At 35.0% G+C, this 26,943-nt stretch overlaps 1 protein-coding gene across 2 annotated transcripts in view; it reads right to left on the bottom strand.

Moving 5' to 3' along the window:
- LOC148675837 (interleukin-1 receptor accessory protein-like 1) overlaps positions 1 to 26,943 on the bottom strand; it is a 519,844-nt gene that overhangs the window by 366,648 nt on the left and 126,253 nt on the right. The window lies entirely within an intron of this gene.

The raw sequence follows: 26,943 nt of genomic DNA, 5'->3' as shown, positions 1-26,943 counted from the left end.
TGGAACAAAAAGTAATATCTAACATTCAATTTGATTAATGAAGTCCAATGCCATTTTTATTGCAATACATACTTTATATTAGAGTATTACATATTGCTTAGTAGCTTTGCTGTCAAAATAGAACCTGTGATATCCTAATGTTTTGCTTCTTGCTAAAGATAAGTAAGGTTCCCATTGATTCTCTGAGAGGAAGACATTTGTCTCCTGGTGTAATGTGTGATTTTAATGGCTTTGAAAGTTAACCACATGGTAATCACTGATGCCTTGCAAAAAAGGAAGCAATTGAAAATGTCCACCCTGACAATATACGAGCTGATAAATGAAAAATGATAAGGATTCAGAGTACAGTGGATTATGTTGTGTCATACGGGGCAAATGCATACTATATTTTATGACCGGAAATTGTCTGTCAGTTCATTCTGGAGGAATAAGTAGTTAAGGTGACATCGGGGCTTTAAAGTGATTTTGATAGACTTTTTGGTGCATATGTTCATATAGTTTACTACAGGTCCTTTCTGGAGTTCCTAGAAATCTTTATAAGGCATATAGCTTAAACTTCAGCTAATCTTTAATACAGTAGTTTAATTTTTATAATGTATTAATTCCTTCATTTCTTGTTGTGTCTCGTTTTATGCCTTTGTATCTTTCATGGTTATACTTTGGCTGTTTATTACTGTACATTTCTAACTTTTCTTTGTGCTCAAACTTTTTGCCTTATTGCTTGTAACTCAGCAAAGAAAGCCAAAACTGACTACTCATCAAATTCTGTAAGGGCACTGAACAGCTACGCATTGAGCTTCAAACAAAACCATTGCAGGGCTTTTTTCAAGGTCTCCAGTGGTAATTTTTAGGCAAAACCAGGAGCCATTCTCAACTTGGGAGGAGCAGACAAAATCATCTCACAAAAAAACAGTCAAACTCTGACACTGCACAATTCTATATCATAAATAAAAAATGGATAAATGAGTACATGCCTGGAAGTCAGCCAGCTCTATCCAAATGTTATTGTCAAGCCAAATCTGCAGGCTGCCTTAGAAATGCACTTTTTTGCAGGGTTAGCTCATTTATTATTTATAATGACAAGCTGCAGCAATGTATCTAGTGGAATGTAAAATGCTAGGGTTCAGTCAAATTCTGATAAGTGTATATACAGAGACAGCCTATATTGTTGTAACTTCTAGATGGTATAGGCCTACCAGCTGTGATGTCCAGACATGGATGTTCTTTTGCCTGCAGAAAAAGAGACCCACACTGCTGACTTAACAAGTAACACAGGCACTACTGCTCATTAGGATCTCTCTGGGTCTGGCAAGACTTCATTAATTCCGCGTCTACAGTCAATATCTCCCTTTAATATATGTAAATACTGTTAACGTTACCCCATTTCCTGCTGCACATCCGATTGGGTGTACACTGAGTGATTCACTGTTTCAGTAACCTTAGATTCTTAACTACTTTGCCAACCAACGTTTCAAGCAAGAGTAACTGTGAAATTTTAGAGGTTGAAAAGATGTACATTTGGGAATCACATCAGATATTCAAGTGGGGTTTGCACATCAGTGTGTGAACTGCAAAGGAACAAATAGAGGTCAATCCCATGATGGAAAGTAGAAAGAATGCGAGGAGGATCAGAAAGCTAATGAACACCTGAAGAAGGCTTGACAACTGAAATGTTGTGACGTTTGTGCTTTATTTCTAACTTTCATCATGTATTCAATCACATAAGATACTTACAATGCTTTTGGTGAAATGCTGCACACTTCCATTTGCACTTCACAGATGGAACTCATTCCCTCATGAGGATTTGTTTTAGTCAGGAATGTTGCTAAAATGGAATCATTTAAAGTGTGACATACCACATTTAAAGTTCTCATACTCTAATACTCAGAGGCAGAATACCAAGAATGGGACCATCTTGCACAGTTTTATATTTCATGTTAATGACTCTCAAATGAATTTGATTTGATTTGAATAAATAGAGTGTAAAAGTGTTTACAGTACATATGATGTAAATGAAATATTTTAAACCCACTGTATGTATCAAGATGGCTATCAACCTCTTGCTAAGGAACGGAGACTGTATAAATAAAATTTAATACCACAACCTTAGATACACTTTGTAATTTTCATTTAATTCAACACATACTAACAATATTCAAATGTATAGTATGAATTCTGCACTCATTTTCAAGATTTAGCTTTTGTTAATCTACAAACTGAGAATGCAATTATGAATAGCCACAACTTGACATTTCAGTTATGGAAAGAGTTTTTTAATGAAACAGTACTATTTTTTGTCCAGTATCTTACAAAAAGTAAGTGAGGAAAAAAAAACAGTTCCAGTTCAAGCAAAATGTTTATGCCATACTGTATAAAGTCCACATTAGGTCTTGCACAACAGGTAGATAATGACAGCCTGCCAATTGCAAAAGTATTTTACTTAATAGCACTTTTAAAAATTGAATTATATATTAAATTTACGTCACTTAAACAGCCCAACCACATTTTGAGCTTCCATAATGTTACTTACTTTGCTATCGAAGGTTAGAATTAAAATCCTGTCATATACAGTATAATCATATATCTTTTCATTGTCTCCTTTTAATGTTGACAAACCCAGTATTTTCTTTTCTTATAGTAGCCATGGTACTATTTATGAACATTTCAAAGCAGCCAAGACAACTGTTTTACAATGCTCCACCTTGGCTTATTATTGCCATTTTATAACCACTTTATTGAAACAAATTCTTAAAGACATCATAAAACAAACTTTTGCCTGTTAATAATTATGGACGGGCTTCAATTGCCCATAGTAAGCAGTTGCTCAAAGTAACTATCTCAAGAGCATATTATTATTATCCCCAGTTTGTAGCTTTCCTGCAGAAACCATATTTTTGGTGGCTTCATTAAAGAATAAAGAATTATTAAAATGTTCAGAACTGGCAGCTGTCCAGTTCAGTTTCAAAGCTGCTGGCTGAAGACAAGACACCTCCATACACAACCTTCCGTGGGTTTCAGTGTTGGTGGCACTGAAAACATTGCGTTCAGCCTTCAGGCATAATATGCAGAGTGGGCTTCCAATAAAACTTTTGTTGAAAAATCTAACTTTCATTTAACATGACCATTTCAGGAACAATATTTAAAACACTCAAGAGGGAATACACAGTACAAATTGTCAGGATAAATCACCACTCAAGCTTCCTGCAACACTGAAAAAAATATTACATTATTTTATGAATGAAAATACAGTTAGTCTAAATACATATGGAATTAAAATCCTGCCATAATAGAAAATATGGTACTTTTTTTTTTCTTGGACAGCTACAGTATAGACAAGTTATTGTTTCATTTCAGGGGTCTCAGCCCTAATCATGTAGAGCACTAAGACCAGTTAGTCTTATAGGTCACATGTTTCTGATGATTGGGATTAGCTGAAAGGTAATGTTGAATTAAACAAAAATTCTGGTACATTAAGAGAATTTTGGCTCTTCAGAGCTGAGGAGTACTAAGAGTTTGGTCTCAGACCTAATTTACTCTAACTGACCACTTAATTGATCGTACGACAAATGTTCCATGACTTCAGAAATTGTTGATTTTATAGTGACCTGTAATACCTGTTGTATTGGGGCTCTTGAGAAGCAGGGCCGGAAACTCCAGTTGCGGTTATATGCTCATATTACACTTTGAATAAAAGTTACATTTTATATGACTTGCACTAGTGGTTAGCTGATGAGTGCACAATGAAACACACACAATGACAACACAATGGAAATTGACCAGACTACTACTCCTGATAGTAAATAAATCCACAAATCTACAAACAAACAAAAAAACTAGTGATGCTTTGAAAGGTGATATTATAGAACAGTAAAATAAAAGAGAAAATATTTTCTTGTTTGTAGAAGATGTGTAATACTTTATTTCCCATTGTCCATTAATTAATGATCTGCTGTCTTTATGGTCATAGTGTTTACGGTTCTGGGGTCTTAACTAGAGGGCTCTGTGTACAAATCCCAGATATGATGCAGCTATTATACAATGGAAAAAGATACATTTATGAAATGTCTTTGGTGAACACCCTACTATATTATTAGGTCCTATTCTAATCAGCAATGCAAATGAGAGTTTGTTCTCAGTTGACTTATCTGGAAGAATAATGGCTTAAATAAAAAAAACACATTTAAATGTATTCACATACATTTCCCTACTACAGTATGTCCTGCATGCAGGTTTTTGTTTCAATGTACATTTTGTGACCACAGATTCATGGCAACAAGGTTAACAATTTTTGTGTGTATCTGGTGTACACTGTGTGTGCAGTTCTGAAACTTCACTGGGCTTCCTTATGATTTGGCATGGGAATGAATGGAACACGGTATACAGGATGTATATTTGTTGGTAAGATTATGCTTGACACAATGGGCCTCTCTCTCAAAGGTGGTAAAAAGAAAAAAAATCCCATTTTCAACTTGCAAGACATCACTCTTTATTTTGGGGATTATGAGGCAATTATTGCCTTCGATTGCATGTACATAAACCATGGCAAAATACAACGTTATAAATCTCTACAACTAATTTATCAAGGGCAAGCTGGATAAACAGTTTAATCAAGCCTGCCGATAAGATGCAATAAATAACCATGGACAAAGAAATAAAGGGATAAGGAAGGCAATGTTGTTCATTACAGAATAAAATATTCCTTTTGCTGCATCTATTGCAGGAAGGAATTTGTGGCAAGTAGTTAATATTCCCTTTATTAAGGAGTTGAACCTGGTAACCCCTCTTTACTCAGGAAATAGTTTTATTATCCAGAGTGTCATTTAAAAAATGAACATGTATGGTACTCTGAATTGTCCTAATATCAGATTTGGGAGACACGAATGAGTAAATCAACCTACTAGATGAGCTCATTAATACAACATTACCCTGTATAAGTGAAAGTACTGTAGCACCTGCATGTGGTAACTGAAAAAAGAAGCAAATGGAGAGGAGCTATCTCAGATGGAAAAGTTTGCTGCAGCAGCTAGACAAACTAAATTAATTTTCAATGAGTGAAAGCTAAAGGGATGTTCCAAGCAGACAGTCATTTGAGGTCATTTAGTAAATATAGATTGGAAAGGAATAGAAAGAAATTAACTGAGACACTTATCTATGTCATTTCGGTGCATAGTTTTTTGAGTACAGTATTAATGACTTGACAGCTGTTGTTAATAAACACATGTTTTGATATTTTAATTTTTTATTAACTGTCATTAACTTCCATGCTTCAAAACCTGAACATGAGAATTTAATTTGAGATTTGAGCCATGCAAAAAAAATATTTAAATGCAATATTTTTATTGAACTTTTCTGTAATATACATTTGTAGATCAAAATGTGATTAGTTTCTGACTTAAAAACAAAGAAAAAGAAAAAGAGGTGCAAAAGAGGTGTAAAAAAGAGGTGTGAACAACAAATAGATACCACGATGTAAAAAACAGAATTGAACAAACATACTGAAGCCAAAAGAAATCATCAAGAGAGGCTCTTATACTGTATAAACTATTCTATAGAGAAAGCTGGTGTGCGGTGAGCGTACTGTGCACACTATGGCTGCCGTTGCATCATCCAAGTGGGGGCTGCACATGGTGGTGGAGGGGAGTTCCCATTACCTGTAAAGCTCTTTAAGATGAGTGTCTAGAAAAGTGCTATATAAGTGTAAGGAATTATTATTACTATTAGGACAAGCGGTAGGATACCTCAGATGTATGAAGAAGAAACATCCTTTTTATTTATGAGATACAGGGCTTTTCTGAAAAAGTGAAAGACATTTGTGGCTACATACTACAGAAAGAGATGTCAACACTGAATACTAAAGAAGGCCTTACCCACACATTGCACCACTAATTACTAATCAATGTCTTTGAACTCCTGTGAGAAGCTCCTGCTTATTAATTCAAATTACTTACATTGCTTGATTAAAATAGAAGGACAAATTAGACTTTAAGATAATGATAATGAGTGAAATGCCAAATTAAACATTTACTGGAGCTTGCTTGTTCAGTTACAAAATCGTTTGCCCTGCAAGAAATGGAAGGTGTGAGCACCTCACCCTCACACCTGAAGAAGGCTCCACGGCCGAAACGTTGTGTTTTCTTATTTCTCTTTTTTGCATGGAATAACCCTATTATTTAGATCATATGGGCTACTAAAAACGTCCAGCCAAAAAATGTTTATTTCTGTAAGAGATGATGGTTACAAGATACAGCACTTTGTTCTGTGTAGTTTAGTGAAAATATTTATTCTGTAAATATGCCACACATTTTTATTGAGCAATTGAAAACCCTGGCTAAAATAACATTTTCAACAAATTATGTTTTTTATAACAGACAGTGATTATTTAATGCATCTTATTAAAATAATAATTGGGTGCATCATCTGCCTTGTGTCCAGGTAGTGATTTCCTATCAGTTTCTTCAAAAAAAACAATTTGGAGATTAATATTACATGCTACATAGCAAAAGTTGACTTACTGTAATTTACCGACTTTAAGGTAAAAGCACCTTTTTGTTTTAAGCCATGCTCTGATAAGCCTGCCTTCAAGCTATTTACTATATTAAAAAAAGCTATTTGTCACAATCAGATGAACGTAGTTTTCCAGACAGCAATAAAATGAAGAATTGACTTATGATGCAAAACCCTTCTTTTCAAAATCAAAAATATTACTAGTTAATGTGGTCATTGTTTAAAATTCAACATCAAAATACATCTGGAAGCAGTTATCAGTTACTACTGTACATTGTGATTCAAATAAATCATTGGAATTTCAAGATTGCAGATTTTAAAAAATAGCAGAGAACAAAGATTTATTTTCCTTTGTTGAATCGAACATAAATTATTCAACAAACAGCAATGTATACTTTATTGTTTGGGTTGTCATATGAAACTACAGTCAAAACATACAAAAGGCAATGAAATGATTTTTACATTGAAAATAGTGTCACGCCATTTCTTCATTCATGAGGGTAATGGTTTGATAATGATAAAAAAATCCTCTTTAAGTTTTTGAAGATTCAAACTTTTTCGTTTTGCGGAATGGATGATGTAAATGTAGGTCATTCAAATTTATCAGTATCATGCTTTCCATCCACCATAAACATTCAATGAATACTTTTGCACATGAAAAGTTACACTAAATGGAAAACAAAATCCATTTATCTTGTTATGGTGTTGTGACTCCACTGTTTTATGCTTTTAGAAAAGCAAAGCAGCTGCGTTTCAGCTGAAGAAATGCACACTCAGGAAAAAAAAAAGGACAGGATGCAATTCAACAGTGAATTTTGTAATTACTTTAAAAAAATGGCTTTGTGATAGAAATAATATATAATATATACTGTGCCTTTCCTATGTGATCAGTCATGGAGGCTTATGAAAACATCTCCGCCTTTGGCATTTTGAAAACTGCAGTGAAAATAACATTTAAATGCAGATATTTGCCCACCAATCACACACACAGGAAAATGTCAGCTCTTCTACTTTTGGTTAGGTAGATAATCCATCTTTGGAAATATGAATAAAATTTACTTTTTGCACTGAGTACATTAAGATTGCATAATCATTGATTTCAGTATATTGAGACAAGCCCTGTATCAAATGCTTTTAGAATGTCTTTGGTTTCGAATGCCTGCTTGTATGAATGGGGTCTAGGGCCCCCAGTGTAGGTGATCCAAGAGGCTGCTATAATGCAAGTGGAATGGGGACAGTGAGGAGCTGATGGGCAGTGACTGCGGGGCAGGAAAGCCTGACTTGCGATTCAAGGAAAGGGGGAGTTTGACCTTCTTCTAGACTTTCATTAGTTACTCCATTTTCTATATTAAAAATCACCAGATCAGTCTTTATTCATGTGTAACTTATTTAAGATGGAACATTTTAAAATTAGGATCTGTATTAAGTTGAATAATATTGGTTTAAAACAGCTATGTAATCTGCTGAGTAAGTCCATTGAAAATGAAAAGCTGAAATATCAAATAGCTAGTCTTACTATCCCATTATATGTGTACACTGTATATAAACCTACAGTTAAAAAATACATCTGATTATGCCAAATAAGCCAACATACAAAGACCACAAAGAAATGTTTTTCTTCGTTACAATCCAAAGGTATTTTAAAAGGGACAAAAATATTGTCTTTTACAACAAGAAACCCATGTTCATTTGTTTTGCTGTGGCTAAAATAAATAAGTCCAACATTTCTTTTTTTTAACTTTGAAAAAGTAAACTACTTTTTAATCTTTTATGTGATTATATACAGTATTAAATCGATAAATGTGTCACATCACAAATATTGACAATAAAAACAAATTCAGAATGCAAAGAGAATACTTTTGACTTTCTTACTTTCTGGTTTGTTCTTCAATCTTTGAAACATACTGTATCTCTAGCAAGTGCATGTATACATTCAATCATGCAGAAAACTACTGTACATATCATTTCTTGGGTCATTTGTTGTCACCATTGCCTTATTTCCTGTACAGTGACACAGATCTATCTATCTATATATTTTTTGTATATAATTTTTCAGTTGTTGCAGTTCTAAAGGTTCTGTCATCTCAAGGGAAACATCACAAAATTGAGAGCATTAACATGATTTACAATACTTTGTGCAGAAGACCTAGATTTGATATGAGATTAAGAGCAAAATCTCATTGAATAATAAAATACAGCAGAAAAAGAGAATCAAGAGAAAAGAGCTGTTCTGTATTTAGAAAAGTCTACCATATCCAGCAAAGACGCTTTGAAACACCAGTTGAACTTATTGTAAACATATTACCAGTTCCAGTTTGCACTACATAATTAGCCAGCTGTCATTTGAATTTCCCAAGTGGATGTGTACAATTTACAGAGTACCTTGGGTGCTGAGGTGTACTTGAGATGGCAAGGATATGTACAGCTTGCCATGAATGATGAAAAATATTGACATTGTTGGCTGTAAGTGAGTCTGTGGGATTGGTGAGAAATTCATCAATCTTGCTCATCTTGAAGGATCAAAAGATGAGCTTTGAAACTTGCAATATGAAAAATGGAGCATAGCTCTGACAAGTGTAGGTTTCCAGGGAAATGTGTACATGGTTCTTCCCACCCACCTTAAACATCCCATCCCCATGCTGTTGTGGGGGTCACAATGGAGACAAAGATGATTAAGAACTGGCAAATCTAAATTTTGGGATAAAATAAGAAAGCTTTGATCCCAGATATCATGTCATCAACAGTTCTATATGAAATTTTAATCTCACGAGTAGCTAATGAAGTAAGAAGCTGGTGAAAACGTTTGAACATTTTTGTGGGGCTCTCAAGTGACTCAATCTGTATAAACATTGACTTGTACTATATTTTCAGCCCTGTACTCCTGATATTGCAGGTTTAAGTGTCATTAGCCAGCTTGGCAGCAGTGCCTCTGGGGTTGGGAAAATCCATGTTAGGCCTTCAGAAATTACTTGGACTTTCTGGACATCTGTGAGTTTGTAGTATCTGTGAGTCTGTGAGAAATGAATTGCTGCTCCAATCAATGCAGATTCTCCTGTACAGGCACTGTAGAGCCTTTCAAATTGTCAGTGGAACTACAGTGGGTATCTCCAAAGATTACATGCACAGTGTTAAATTTTTCAAAAAAACAACTAAAAGGGAAATAAAATTCGTGATTGACTTTAATTAAACCTCAATGTTATTGTCTGTGCTTTATTTCCACATCTTGCCAGACACGTACCTGACTTCGTAGTAAAATAGACTTGTGATACTGTGCCTTTGCAAGCTTCCGAAGATGGGGAAAAATGTCTAATTTTCAGTTCGATAATCGCCCCTAGAGGGGAAAAGTGAAAAAGGCTGCAGTAACTCCAGGTCACAAACTAGATACGACAGGCCGATGGCTTAGTGTAGTATGGTGCGCACATTTGCAAATTACTTCTGATTTGTACACAGTTTTTCTCTCACCTTTAGAATACTGTATATCAGGCTCATCATGATTGCATTCAGCTGGAAAATGGGAAGGTAATTGATTTTATAAGCTTTCAGAGTTCTTGCAGATTGATACTTTCTCATCATATGTTTTGACAGATTTTGTATATGGAGGAAAATACAGTATATGGGAAACCAAAGAGTGAGATTTTAAGAGTAATTTAAACTCAAAAGGAATATGGGAACATCTTCGAAAGTGCTGATGCAGAGTATCCAATCATGCCATTGTTGCAAAATATGGCATATTGGCAAACACGGTCAAAATGTCAATGTCAATGACCATGTCAATATACAGTATCAATGTCGATGACAAGCAGATTGGCACTATTATTGTGGGAATCATAGAAAACACAGCATGATTTTGAGATCACTGAAGCAACATACAGGTAATACAAGAATGCAGGTAAGGCATCATTTGACCTATAACGAAACGGTGGGATTCTAAAGTGAGCAACTAATATAGCACATTTTAGACAACATCTTAGAGTGCCTAGCCTCAGATTACCAACAGTGTGGGGCAAAGGGATGTGGCAATCATGAATGGGTTTATGGCTCTTGTACAACATCACCCAGTGGCTAAATAAGTAGTGGTAGGCTATGAGTATGTAAGAAACAACCAGGAGCTAAATTAGACATATCTACAACAAGTTTCCACTAGTGTTTTATGAGCCAAGATCCAGGGTAGAATATGGGATTCAACATATTCTAGTTAGGTTTTCAAGTTTATCAGGCTTAGGTTTTGAGGTTCTGCAATAGTGTTCGGCAATACACTATTTTTTGGGCTTTTTAAAAATGTGTTCCCCATTTTGCAGAGAGATGTACAGAATATTATTACACTGACTAACCTCAATCACCAATGAATCAAACTTTGTGTTAAAGGATGTCCTTTAGTTATTTTGATTTTGTTTTGGTAGTACCTACAGTAATTTCAAAAACCTATTTTACCTGGTGCATGTAAATTAGTTTTCTCAGCTGAGGGAGACATTAGGTTCATTGCAGACTGACTACACACAGCTGGAAAAGACTTAGTGAAATCCTTTATGGTAACCTTTCAGATTCCTAGCAGACTGAATCTGTCTTCACATTACATTTAGAGCTTGTGTTCTTTATTTTAAAGATGGAGGAAACAATATCTAAAAGAGCGATTTGCCCTTAGATCAGGGGCAGAAAGTTAGAGAACTGTCTTAAAACCTACATATGAAAACATATGAATTTCCAAACACATGCCATCATGTGTAATCCAGGTAATCCAGAAGACATAACATTTAACAAATGTTCCAAATGTCCCACAACACTCAACGTTATGAACTCTTGAATTGTTACAACTGATTTTTTGGTTTTTGTAATTTTTTGGTTCTGCTATTCAGCTTGTAGGAGTCCCCAGCTAATCCTGCAAGAGTGATAGACAAGTTACAGTTTTATTCTTAAATATGAATCCAGTTAACAAAGAAATACTTCTTAAGCACCTCTGTCACTGTAACTAGGTTTTGTTTTACAGTATATAATCACAAGATGAGTGCTTTCTATTTAATTATGACATCACATATTAGTTTTCATATAATCTCATGCATTATATTTTTTCATATTATGAGATGAATTAGGTCTCTTTACAGTTTAAGAAAAGTTCCTGCCAAACCCTATTCTCTTTATAGGCATTATCTGACCTAGCAATAAACAGCCCAGGAAGCAATTTTGTCTGATAAATTTAGAGGAGTCGATGATGGCAACACAATCTTTAGAAAACATTATTCAAACAAGTCAGTGGCAATATTCAGTGCATAACAAATCAATATCATTATCAAATTTCAATGTTTCCATTTTAATGTCCTCCCGCAGCTTAATGAAAGCTCCACATTAAAACTCAATTATTATTGAGGAGGGGTTGTGAATGACCAAGTACATATTGTATACAGCATGAATACTCATAATAAAAGAAACAAATGTTATTCTTTACATCTAATTACTACGATAAATGCTTCACATTTTATCTGCACATTAGTCAAATAAAAAAAAACTGTACGAACAGCTATACATTACAGTTCTGAATAATCTTAATTTCCAATAAGTATGTACATTTGATTTTTGCATAATGTAGCTACAGTATGTTCTCTGCCTGTTTGTTTTATTAATGCAGAAAAGTCACAATGATCTCTTTAAATCTTTTGTATTATTGTCTGGCTTCACACTATGTGGAATTTAAATCATTTTTGACATCAGAAAATTATAACATTGGGATATATACAGTACCCGAAGAAATGCCACATTTTTGTCTTTTTACTTTTCAACATGAAATTCGTTTTTACTATTAATGTGTTGATTTTTATGTATTCTTATTTTCAAATGCATTTGAACATTTGTTTGCATTTCTAGAATCTAAAATATGGTTTCATAATATGGCCTTTTCTATTGATGTCTGTAAACAGTACTTAAGGTTCAATTTTAAGAGTTGCAAGGTTAAAAGGAGATGTGGCAAATTTACAAGATTTTTATTTCCATCTTTTAATATTTTTTATAGGTTTATAGGAAAATGTTTTTTTTATTGCTTTGGCCCAGTCATGGTTTTCTAAAGCATGTTTTCTTGCTTGTTTTATTTTCTAAAGGATCAAAAGACCCTGACCTGTTGGAAGTCTCTTTTTTACCATTATACTATACATTGCATGAGGTGAAAGGGAGCAGTTGCTTCATCTAACAACAGGGTTGATTTTCTTCAATAAACATAAGACCAAATGGCCAATAATGTTCACTTGCCGATTGATACAGCTCAATTAAGTGCAGTAGCTACACCTACTGTACTTAAGAGAAGATAAAGTACTTCACTAGTCCTCTTCCACCAGATCTCTGCTTTTCAATTTGATATGATGAAAGAGTTTTTGCATGAACATCTTCTCTGGCTTTCTACCGATCTTAATTTCTGTATATTCTGCAAGTTAACTATTTTTATTCTATGTTTTACTTTAATAAAATAACAAATATTATGTACCCAGTACACACAACAAATGTAATGGACAAGCCAAGTTATGCTTACCCAGGTGTGCCCTTCATTTTGTTCAATGTCTGAAATTACTGTATTCATTATCAAATAGAAATGTTTGTGCCTCAAACCCTAATTTCATTAGGGTCATTCTCCCTCTACCAGGCAACTCTTGCTTTTAAATGAATTGAATTTAAGTACATTGCTTTCTTAAATGAGGTGTATTACTTCCATCAGTGGCTCAGGATAAATATCTGCTCTGCTTGGTTTCCAAGAAAGATAAAATGGGAGGGGGGCAAACACATTCATTACATTAACTCTTGGTATCATACTGGCTATTTTAAACAGAGCCTTATATACTATTGTATATTCAAATCAATATAAATAAATTTGCATATACAGTAAAGTACAGTAACCCTTACTCTGTAGAATATTCTCCAGAAAAATTACAGATGTAATTAAAATATAAATTTGTTATTTATAATAATTTTACAGCATAAATTGATAGGTCACTGGTATACTGTATACTGTATAGTACATTACCTACCAATCATCACACTTTCAAATAATTTGACTGGAGTATGGAATTCAGAATCATTTTCTTATTTTAAATAAAGACATTTAATCACTTTGACTCCAACATCATTGGTACTTTATGTAAAAGGAGTATTTAAAATGGATTTATCTTTTGGGGAAAGGAAAAAGACAAACATGCTGCATGAGTACCACACAACAGAAAACGTGACTGGCACCTCATTCATTTCTAAGATACTGTATGAAGGTACTGTATTTGCATATTGGAATTGTAGCAGATATAATAATCTCATGATTTTCTTACATTACCTTGATTTAGGAAATATTCAAATAATGCCAAATTATGTTCAAGTCATGTAAATCTATACAGTAGTCAGTATTTCAAAGCCATATAAAGAAATTTTAATGGATTCAAATCTTGCCACAGATTACCTTCAAAGAGAGGTTATTTTATTGTTCCAGGTACAATATATTATTTCAAATTCACTTCATTCGTTTATTTTTATTAAGCACAGCCGTATTTGTAATGGTACTGTACCTCGTGCGGTCAATCACACACAGACATCATAAAATGAAAGGGTGGTGAATTACTGTACTCTACCACCTTTAAACCACTAGTATCCAAACTCTTGGCCAGTTGTTACTTGGGCATACACCTTTTGGACTTGGCAGAAAAAATGTAAGACTAACCTGCACTGCTAATAGACAGACTCCTCTATTCCGAGGATAAGTGAGGAAAATAAATTTTAAAAACTGATGCAGTGGAGAAAGGAAACCAAGAATGCATTGGTATTTGACAACAGATATGACCTCCGCCAAGTACAGGCTGATTCTACAGTCCATAGGCTGCATGTCCACATGTAAAACGGTTCCCAAAACAGCCGGTATTGTCTAAGCAACAGTGCAAAACTGGCAAAGCACCAGCAAAGGTAGGGTTAGTATTAGCTGGTTTGGGGTTTCATTGGTGTTGGTAAAACAGAAACTCCTCTGACCTTCACGCACCTGCAGGCAGGGCTTTAGTGAGGGACATGTTGCACCTCCAGTGGTTTCTAACTCTCCTGTAAATTGATTTAAAACTCACAGCATGTCAAAAGATGAATGACTTTAGGGAGAGACTTGACTGGTCAGAGGAGTTTGTCTGCCCATGCAGCACAAGAACTATAGCAGTAAGTAAAGAAGCAATTGGTAATTCCAAACGTGATGGGTAAAAAATGTTTAGCTAAATTATACATTCTAATTACATATATAATGAGATTTTAAGAATTATTCACACTTTAAATTGTTCCTCCTTGTGAAACATGGAAAGTAGGCATTGCTCTTAAAATGTGTGATGGTTCAAATTCAACGATCATACATATATAAAATGCTTATTTAACAAAATAAGTCAGTTAAGAACAATTTGTCATTTTCATAATGTACAACTAAATAGACATGAAGTATAAGTATAAGGTAAATTCTTATTGAATGGGAATTTACCACACAAAGTAGATATGTTCTGCTTCTCTTTGATGGACTATTATGAAACACTTTACATGACTACTGTATGTGTTATACAATACTGAAATATCTTTGGGGACTGATGTACTGAAACTCTTAGTTGCCACAGACCTTGTTCAGCTTACCATCCTGCCATGCGTTGAAGAGTTGGCCTTGCAATAACTCCTACTCTATTGTGTAGCATTGGATTGATGTTTGTAATGAATATACCATTTGTGTCATTGACAAAAAGTAAGAATAATATGGAAGTTAGTTTAAATTAATTTAAATTACACTGTCAGGTATTCCACTTATCAATGCTTACTGTACATTTTCTAAAACCAAGATCGGGACTCATCAGCTTATATTAACCTGATCAAATCCTTTAATGGAATTAATGTGATCATTCACAAACATAAATTGCATGTATGAACAAAAGACAAAAGAAAATGTTCCTTCCTCCCAGCCAAACGTCTAATAAGGACAATATTGTGTCAACAACTGACTAATTATAAGGAAACAGAGGAATAAAGAAAGGCTCTCTAACTCACAGATGATCAGTTTTGGTATTTTAGTGAATTAATTCATCTATTTAAATTACTTATCAGTTGGCTTTTAAAAAAAACAAATAGAAAATAACCTTTTTCATTATTGTTTTTTTCAGGATAGATATAAAAATCCGTATTGTCTTGCTTATAAACGTACTGTAATTTACTGACTTTTGCATCTCATTTTATCTAGGATTCTATGGTTTTGAGTTCTTTTTCAACCTGCTCTTTGTTATTTTTCAAAACAGTATTGCTTCACCTAGGCATGTACAGATGCTGTACATCTCCCATGTCAAATATTCAACCTCCATGTAACACATAAGCAATGAGCTGCATTGCAGCTTTGTAATGTGTAATTCAAGCTGCTGTTTTCTTGACCATACAATAAATGCACTATAGGCTAGCTTCAGATAATTTAATTTTCATATCTAAAACCCAATCTAAAAATCAATAAGAAGATAGATCTTTAACTGAAATATTACCCTTAATTTTATCTTTCAATATCCTATAGTTTCTGTATACCCCAATTAATTCTTTCAGCTGAATGTTGAACTTGAGTTTGAAATAAAATTGGCAGCGATTCACCTGACATTTTGGTTAGATATGCAGTCACTCTTTGTTTGAGTCAAGTTTCTAGGTGAGTAGTGATGCACGTTTCTCATTATGGTATAATATTCTTCTTACTTGAGGAAGCCCTTTAATGAAATTAGACCTACAGTATATCTATAAGTGGGCAGCATGCTGGTGCAGTTGTTGTCATTGGTCCCTCACAGTGCAGTGGGTTCAATTCGTGCTATCTGTGTGAAGTTTGTAAGTTCTCCTTGTGTTTACATGGGTTTCCACCAAATGTTTCTTTCTACAGCCCAAAGACATACAGTACATGTGTGGTAATTGCCCTCTGTGAGCCTGTGAGCATGTGCTGTGTGAGGCCTTCATTGAACATGCATCCTGTCCATGGTGTATTCTATCTGGTGCCCATTGATTACTGCGGATAGGTTCTTCTCCCTCATGACCCTATATTGGATAAAGTTGGTTAGAAAATGGATGTATGGATATATCTGTAAGTCATGTTTGAGTTACATCAGGTGGGTGAGTTTTTCCATATAATTTCAGTATGAACAAATCAGTGTAAATCTGTTTCTATCCCAAAATCTTAATCTCTTCTATCAGAAGTCTAGAATGACATGAGCCGTGCTCTTTGAAATGTGATCATATCTTCTATCTTTTGTGCATTATTTGAATGCCAAAAATTAGAAACTTTGTAACAGTTGGCTCAAAGAAACTTACCAGAAGACCACTCATGAGCTGTTTTTCTAAATCTCAGGCTCAATTTGGGACTTGGGAGTTATGGCAAATTTTTGTATTTTTAAATGAGAGCTCTACTCATTTCTGTCTAGAATATCAGAGTAATTTTGATATAACATTTGTTTGACATTAGGATTTGTACTTCTAAACAATGAAAATACATAACCTCACAAAACAACAAATCTTTATAGAAGCAAAGAGTTTTAGTGGAAAGAATTTAAGTAAGAATTTTTAAAGGCCAAATAAGTCCTGAAAAGGCCAAGATAAGCTTCTTAGAAACTATATACATATCACAAATACACTTTTCCCAAGGATATTGAAGTAAACTGCTTCAAGGCTTGAAAAGCTCAATAGTTATGGAAAACAGATGTGTGAAATAAAAAGCAAAAGTGGGTTAGAGTGCTTTTGGAAGATTAAGTGTGATTTAAAATGGAAAATTGCCTTTGTGCTTTATAGTTAAAGGAAAGTCTTTGACCAATGTGAGCTGCCTGTATTAGCATATGGATGTGAAATCTGGACCATGAATACAAATTTGATACAGAAACTACAGACAACACTGAAGAGCATGGAAAAATGTGCATTGAGTAACAAGGAGAGAACAAAAGTGAATTGTTGCAAACTCTACTCTTGGGTCCAAAAACATTGTAAGAGTGAAAACAAATGTGACATTGGGTTGGTCACATACAGTGGCAAGAACAAAGAATCCCTGGTGGATCAAGAAAATACTGGAATGGATCCAAAAAAATTTAAAATAATTAAGACGTTTGCCTCCCTAAGATGAACAAGGAAGCCAAATGCATGAAGATAACCACACAAAACATATGTGGAAGAATCTTGGACAGATCTTCATACAGTATGTGCATTATCATCAGTATGATGTAAAATCACTTAATTTGTTCTTACAGTCAAGGGCATGTAGTGAGAATGTGTTGTTAACTCTGTTGTGCATATTTCTGATGACAAAGTGGGTCAGCTAGGGCTTCACTGGACATCATAATATATGCTTTTTCAAAAACGTGATTCTTATTATTGTTGCATGAAATCTTTTGAGTAGAAAATCCTGTTCCTATTAATTATATGATGAACAGTATTAAATGTAGGTACAACATGAGAAGAAAAAAATAGTATTTAACAGTATTACCAAACCTTGTTTTTGAGGCATTCACTTAAAGCCCTATAGCAATTACATTGAACACAGCACTCTGTGTAGCCTACAAATCTGTTTCAAAACACCTATGCAAATGTATACAACCCGTTTGTCTAAAAAGGATTATTGCAGTCTTCAGACATGCCTTTTGGCATACATTAAAATTTACAGATGCAAATTGACTGTTGCCCAATCAGACATCAACTGCATACACCCACGTGGAAATGCACACCTGATGTAGAGAAAAATAATGGCTATGTCAGGAAGCCACCATTTTGACTCAAATCACAGACAATTGTCGGGCCTTGAGCCAACATATCCACCTGGTAATTGGAAATTACTGCAGAATGAGACACAGCTGTTCAGATTTGAGTATATAACATTGGGAGGGAATGGAATTCCACAGAAGGGAAAAGAGTTGTCAGAATAGACTCTCCACAGAATTAACCACTCTACTCCAGGTAATAAGGAGGTTTATAAGTCTAGCAGAGTGGGAGAGATTCAAGCCTGTGTCTAGGCTACAGGTGAGAAGGAGAGATAGATAGTGAGAGCTCTACAAGTAAGGGTTCTTGATGGAAATGTATTTGGCTGTTCAACAGGACTGCCTGAGCTAAGGTGGCTTGATGAAAACATTGCAGTGCATTATGGTACTGTACCTAGCTTTGGTGCCTTATAGCACAAGAACCCTTGGTTCAATTACTATGGTGATACCTGCGGGAAGTGTATATGTTCTCCCTATGTTCACAATGGTTGCCTTCAGATGCTCCTGTTTCCTCCCACAGTCCAAAAATGGATAAGTCAATTAACTGGCTTCTGTTAAAATTGGTCCTGGTGTGAGTGTGTGTGCCTGTGTTTGTATTTGTGTGTTTGCACTCCGATGGTGGACTGGAGTCCAGGGTGTGATCTACCTTGTACCCATTACTTGCTGCTGCCTGCTCACCTGGGACCCTGTATTGCTACACTGTAGGTCATTTTTATGAAGGTAGGAAATACTTTTATAAATACTTCAAACAACATTTCCTAAATCTGGTATAGCAATGACTCATAGACAGTAAAATGTGAGACCTTTTTATTAACAAATAGTGCAAATAAACCAAAAAGGAACATGCCATAATATACAGTATCTGGAACTGAAATGTATTTAGTTTGGCGGTACCGTAACTAGCCATTTGCCCATTACGGTGCATCAGTGCATATTTGCAATAAAATGAATGGACAAATTGCAAATTTAGTTTTGAAATTATAGTGTTATTATACATTACTGTCTGACAAACAGATTGATAACTGACTGTGTACATTTACTTTACATTACCATCATGCCAGTAGAGTACTGTACTCAGACAACACATGTTGAGCCATGCCAACTGCTCACTGTGTGTGGTACAGTAGCTTTACATGTACCTGTATGTATTGAAAATTATTGAAACCATATCCTGAATCTATGAGAACATATAATAAAAACATATAAATAATTAAAATAGCATGCAAGAAATAATAATAGTTTTTGCACGTTTTGTTAATGACATGAAACTGTACAGTAAGTCTGAATAAGTGGGATGTCTCCTTTTCAATTTTTCATGCTGTCAACGAAACTTAATAATATCTTAATTAAGCAGCTCATCTGTCAGTATTACTAATCTTAGTTTCATTGAAAAGACAATTATAATCCACCAGGTATTGATAAGAATTTTATCTGCCTTGCTAGGTTTTTAAAGATTTCTCACTTAACTCAGCCACAGCGGCATGCTAGATCATTTCTCATGGTAAGGAGTAATCTCATTTACATTCAGGCCCAAGAGTCATGTGCACCATCCCCTGACCTTCCCTTTTACATCTCCTCAGAGCAAGTGACGTTGTGAAGATAGAGTGTATTATCTGAATTAAGCCCCCTACAATTAAAACAAATAAGAACAGCAACATAATTTGAAACTACGGTTTCACAGCTAGGCTTCTCTCGAGCATTAAGAGCATTTTAAAGAAAGGGATCACCTTATGAATTATGAATTTCTGAATTAAAAAGAAAAAGGCAACACAAAAAATGAAATACAGAACTATGTACAGTAGATGTGAGTGGCAGTGAAGAAAATAAATGACTACACTGTGGTGAAGAGGAAACTGAATAATCATTTATACCATATAATTCAGATCTCTATGGTGCATTCTCTTTGTACATCCAGAAATAGGTGGAATCATACACAATTCCACAGTGGAAGTTCAACAATTGAAAAGGAAGTGGGTGGCACAGCGACCTGGTGATCAGCATTGTTACTGGGTAATGAGTTTGATTCTGCACCTAGCCTTTTGTGTGGTGTTTGCATCCTTTCCCTATTTTCAGGTGGATTTTTGCTTCATGTGCGTCCTTTTCCTCTCACTTTCCAAAGGCATACTGAATAGGTACTGTAATTCTCTAAATTGAGCGTGTGTATTTGTGTGTAGTATATTTGATCATCCCCCTTCAAAAGCATAGTCCTACCTGACCCACTATGCTTCTGGAATACGTTCTGGATTGGTGCAACCTTTATCAATGGCTTTCTCATAATGGCAGAATAGATAGATAGATACTTTATTGATTCCGTGACAGAAATTGCAGGTAAGCAAGACCTTCTTATATAGAGAGAAGAAAGTACTATACTGTATATACTGTACATTGATGTGTTCTTACACCTCTAATACCTAACTGCAGAATCTCAATGCTCACAGTAACAGCTTTTATTAATTGTGTAGCAATTGTTTGCAAAGCAATCAGTGTCTGCAAGACTGGGCAGGAAACAATTTAACTGCTTTGTCAACAGTGTGAGTTCCACACCTGTTGTATGCATTGCGCATTGAATTGTGTAAATGAGTCTGTTCTATTGAAACTGTGAGGAGGTTTTAATAGATGCCAAACCCCAAGAAACTGCAGTAATATCCCAGTCTTTCAGACGATGATTAATGTGGAGCTGCCATGATTTAATTCTCTCCAAGTGGGAGATTTCCAGATTCAACGATAGCTCTCAGCTGGAAAGAAGATGTGGAAAATGCTTGTGTACAGTATGTGAGTGTGAGATAGAAATGAGGGGGGAATAGAGAAATATTGTATAGGTTGTATATGTGTGTAATCTGCTGTTGTAAAAATAATTAATCATATTCTCTACTAATTTGCAGTTTACTAATCTGATGGTTGCATGCTCTTTGAACTATTCTATTGTTAATGTTAATTATGAATTAGACTAAAAGCTATCCTTTACATATCCTTTACATCTATCTGCAGCCCTGTAAGCAGAGATTCCTCTTTTTGAGGTACAGGCATGACCACATATTAGTGCAAACTGACCAGTCAGGAATAATGCTGAGTTTGGGGTCCATGTAAAACTTTATGTTTTATTTTGTAGAGGAGAAGGACAGGTTCTGTTTAAAAGTAGGTCGTTATAATGCTCTCAGAGATTGTCCTGATACACACTAGCATCCTATACCATACTGTAGGTGTGGGGTAAAATAAAGCCTAACCAGAATAGTCTGTATGAACAAGACTGCAAAATGAGCGGGAGATTTATTGTGGATAATTCTACACACCATCACAGCCCCTAATTCCTTGTTGGCAGTCATTCAGCCAGGAGCTGATGATAATTGTCCCTTCTGTTTACAGAGTGAAACAGTGTTCCATTGCTTCATGTAGTACTCCAGATTGAAGTAAATGTTTGGGCTTGTCAGGGATTTCTTCAAAAGTTCTCTGCCGAAATGTTGAATAGGAACTCCAGAAATGGGAAGTACTGTATACAGTATGTATCAACTGGCCACATTTGTATTGGGGATATTGAAACTGGATAGCATTAAGAAAAGGAGGAACAGACTGACTAAAGATTTAACATGGGATGTGATCACTGTGTTTAAGGTATTAATGGTATCCAGACTGAAACTAGAGTTTACTTATGACAGATGAGGTGAGGTGTTGGTGAGATGCCAATACATGTGTTGGTGAACTTCTACCGCTGCACCATCGAGAGCGTCCTCACCAACGGGATCACCGTGTGGTATGGCAACACCTCTTCGCGAGAAAGAAAGGCACTGCAGAGAATGGTCAATATGGCCCAGAAGATCATCGGCTGCAGTCTCACCGAGATTAAACAGCTCTATGAGGACCGCTGCCGTGGTAGAATTCTGGCCATCACAGAGGACAGTCACCACCCCGGGCATGAGCTCTTCACCCCACTGCCCTCAGGCAAGAGATATAAGAGCATACGGACAGTTACCACTAGATTCTTCAACAGCTTCTATCCACAAGCAGTGAGACTGGCGAACACTTTTAGCCACCCCCCTCGGACCACACCTACACCATCACCATCTACCTCTATATGATTTCTTATCTATTGCACATCTCCAGTCATTGTTTACAAGTCTGTATTGTTTACATTCAAACTGTCTACATGTTTACTTGCACATTGTCTATTGTTTGTTTGTACATTGTCTTGATGCACTGTTTGCACTTTGTCTTGTTTTTTACACTTGTTTTACAATCGAGAGACTTTCTGTAAGTAAGAATTCCATTGTACCAGTACCGGTTACATATGGCAATAAAGTTCAAGTTCAAGTTCGTGTTCTAGGACGTGTGGATCAGAGAAGTGGTACAGGTATGTACTTTATCATGGAAGACAGGGAGCTAATGCTACCATGGTAGACAGTTGGCAGATGAAGTTTTTATTTCCTTTATTGATTAAGATAGGATCACTCTTAATAGGTTCTAATTTAGGAGGTATGCGAAGCTCTTATTTAAACTTTACCTTTATCTAAACTCTATTATATACAGTAGGAGGGTGATGATTTTTTTAGATTGGTCTTACATAGTGCAGGAAGTGGGTATTTATTTGTATAGCTCATGATCCATCTAGTCAGTTCTAGATATTATAGTACTTCAGGTGGGTAGCTGCGTCAGCATGCGTAGGCTGCAAAGGAACAAGTTATAGGTTTATTCCATGCTGAAAAGAGCAAAAAGAAAACACAACAATTCGGCAGTGGAGCCTTCTTTGGGTGTAAGGTTATGAAGAATGCTCCACAGCCGAAACGTTGTGTTTACTTTTTTCTCTTTTCAGCATGGTATAAACCTATTACTTGTTCCTTTCTAGATATTATATTTTTAATTGCAAAAAAATGTGAATGTGGATGAGTTCAATGTGTTCTTCAACAGTTTAGAGACTAGATAAGATAAGATTAGTTGAAAACTCTAGGTGCTGTTCTCAAGACCAGTTCCCTGAAATGCTTGCTGGTGCAAAGCTTCAGTATGTGCAAGTCTGAGCTGCTATAATTTTAACTAGCTATTAATGCTATATATTACTGTACTGCTGTAAAGTTTTGGATAGATTTTAAAGACTTTCCCTGGAAATCCTAAATAATTTGGATGCTTGGTACAGTACCTCAAAGACGTAATGAGCTATAACATACAGTTGTGCTTATTGAATTCTGGTTTCCTGTGTGGCCTCTTGATGAAACCAACATAAAATAATCAAAAATGTTTTCTACATAGACTATGTACCTAAACCATAGAATACTGTTCATTAGGCTCTGCTACTGCATTATTTTACTTACATACTGTATTATTTTTTTTGCTCTATTAATTGAGAAGTGCTTTGAAATACCCTGATATGAAACATGCTATATAAAATCAAATTATGATGATGAATAAAAGAAACTAGAGTGGAATCTCTCTCCCTTTAAATGTACAGAATGCATTTTTCAGAATAAATATCACTACTGCATTAATAAAGGGATAAATGGTGCAGTGTTGAATGCACTAATAACTGTAATTGCATCTGACATGACCATTTTTTGCACTTTATATGCAGAAACTAAATAATAAAACTGTATAGGCTAATTTTGCAAAGGGAAGATATTAAATGAAGCAGTGAAATGTTCAACTTCAGAAAGGAAAAGCATCTACATAAACAGTGCCTTTGGCATATCAACTCTTGGCATTATCAAGCTGTAAAACTGAATCCCAGATTATCTTTTCTGAAGGCAAGAAATCTATATAGGGCAGGCAGTGCAGTCTTTGGCATGTTAAAAGTTATGATGTCAGCAAGTCAGAAGATCAAATTCAGGATGGACTTATCTTATGGGTGCCATAAGTGACTTACCAAGTTGAGTTATATTGCAAAAGTTAGACCTTATTTACAGCAAGACTCTGTTGACTTTAATGATTGAACCTGGAAATGTATGAGCACACCATCTGGATGTGCTATACACAGATACAGTACATTAAAATTATAGTGATGGCCAGCATTTATATTTTGGAACTTTGGTATACTACCTCAATTATTTTCTCTGAAACTGTGGCAAGTATACTGACCAAGTGCAATCTGTTCCAAAAATATATTGAAGAATACTTTCAATTGCTGAGGAAAGCATCTTAATTTTAGAAGAAATCATTAACTTAGATTATGCATAAATATCTACCTTATTAATATCTAATCTTATTCAGATTGGTTTGTAATTAACAATAATAAAGAGGAAAATAATTTGGTTTAAACTACAGGTTTGTTGGAATGATAAACTTCTCAGGTCAGGTAGCAAAGCAAACAGTACATTGATCACTCTTGTATGTAGATCAATCTTACGAAGCTTCGCAGTCTCTAAAATAGACTTTTTTGTCTACAGCACTGAAGCTTGCTAATGTCTGCAGATGTACTGTGAAATGTTAATGTGCATACTGTTAATAGTAAACAAGCACAATAACTACAATCAGGTTTGTGTAGTGTTATTTTGTTTGTTGCTTTTCCCTTAAGAAGAAGTACAGAAATTGTGCAGCAGGGCTCACATTAGCACATTAGTCTATGCACATTTTATTTTAAAAAATGAACTTTGTTTTGCGGTTAATGCTATGACTTCTACTGTAAGCTATTGCATAAAGAATTCAGATTCCTTATGTTGAATGGTCAGAAGTGAAACATTTTATGTTTGGATTTAATTGGTTTTTGTGGCCTCAAGCATGCAAGAGAAAGACTATAATATAAATAATGGCTATTGTTTTTGTTATTTTTCCCACTCGTCACAAGCATATAGCAGCCAACCAAAGCAAGCAAACCTGCAGATTATATATTATCTAAGCATCTGAAAGATTATTAAAATATAGCCATGTAATTATTGTTATAAGGAATATATCATAACAAAGGATAATAGCAATAGCAATACTCAATAGGTAGCACATTTACAAAACTAAATCAGGAAGCTCAATATTCCTCAGTGATTATTTGTAGTTAATGTGTTTCTTCTCATTTGACATTTCTCTGTTTGTGCTGAAACATCCATTTTCCTTTCCTTTCCATACAGTATACTACCATTCTGAAAGGTCTCTCTTTTTCCGTTTTGTTTGAACACCTCCAAAAACATGAAAGTTCTCCTGCTAACAATCTCTAACCCAGCACAACCCCAATCAAGCAAAGATACAAAAACATTGTATTCCACTGCTTCATAGACTGAACTTTGGTATTTATCTGCGCTCCTATTTTTCCTTTGATCCTTATTCACAGTGTTTACTGATATTTTCCTAAGGTTACAAAGGAATTTTTTTCTGTTCTGATAGTTTCTACACTATTCACTGTCTTAACTTTTTCTTTGGTAAGTTATTTGGTAAACTATCCAACCCATTTTACAAACCTCTTCAGTCTTGAACATAGAAAACTATGAGGAGTCCTTATACAAGTATTCAAAATCCTCAAAGAAATTGACAAACTCCACCCTGTGGATTTCTTTATCCAAAAGATTGTACAGTAGGAGTATTTAACAAACTACCCTGCTACGTAGTCAAAGCTGATACATTTGCTTCTGTCAAGAAACAGCCGGATGAGACCCTTGAATCAGTGAACTGCTAACTGGCCAAAAGGCCCAGATGGGACAATAGAATTAATCTCATGTTTTAACTTTCTTATATTTTTATGTGTTACTGTATACTGTATGTATCAGCTCATAAAATATTGGTGTACAAGTGCAGACAAGTCATTCAAAAGTGAGACAATTATCATAAACATCTTATTATCATAAGAGGTATAGGAGAAATAGGGCCAACAGTTGTACAAAGTGTGGAGTCTTCAAACAAATGTGCCGTGGGTTTTCCAAAGAGTGGTCAAAAGTCCAAGCTGAGTTCTGAGCACGTAAGGCAATAATCAGGACAAAGAAGTAGGACGAGAAAAAAATGAAAATCAAGGTCAAATGAAATATTCAGAGCCAGGAAAGAAAGAAAAAGGTGAGACTTGAAGGAAAAGAACTCAATGACTAAACATTCAACAGCCAGGGAAGCAGGATTAAACCCCCAATGGAAAGAGGTAATTGATGGATTAATTGGCAACAGGCTTAGATAACCTAACACGGCTCGTGTGTACAGCTCCCGAGTTGTTTCAGACTGTGGAGTGACGCGGCTGATGTGCCTGGAAAAGCAGGTTAAGGAGTCTGCATCTCCATGAGCATCACAACCGTAATGTATGATTTTGATATTATGTTTCTCATGAAACATATAAATACAAAGTGAGAATCGTGACTGAATACTACATTCCATTGTGATCAAAGACTTTGTACAAAATTAGGTCATTCAAAGGTGAATCACATCTAATCTGCTCCTAAGTATTTGAAATACCAATGCACACTGAAGACATGAATATTATTTTTAAGTAATGAGAATACATTAACTGAATTATTACAAGCAGTGTGTTAAAAAAATCTGCATTGAAAATTTGTGAAACACTACTTTAAGTTCATAACTACAGGAAATGTCTGCAAGGCAAAAATAAAAATTGCATGTGGACAGGGATCATATTGGCTAAGTAATCATATCTGGAATCTTTTTACTGTATAATCAAAAATACATGAAGACAAAAAGTAAGTTGGATATTGACGAATGAACATGATTAGGCATATTAATGTATCTGGGTATACTAGAGCTAACCACTTGGGAAACAAAAAGTCAAATTAATAGAATTAAATGGGGATACATTGCATTTTACACCATT

The sequence above is a fragment of the Lepisosteus platostomus genome, chromosome 2 (assembly GCF_059453375.1).
Source record: "Lepisosteus platostomus isolate fLepPlt1 chromosome 2, fLepPlt1.hap1, whole genome shotgun sequence".
Classification (NCBI taxonomy): domain Eukaryota; kingdom Metazoa; phylum Chordata; class Actinopteri; order Semionotiformes; family Lepisosteidae; genus Lepisosteus; species Lepisosteus platostomus.
Note: the sequence above shows the minus strand (reverse complement) of the source record. Positions and strands in the feature narration are given on the sequence as shown.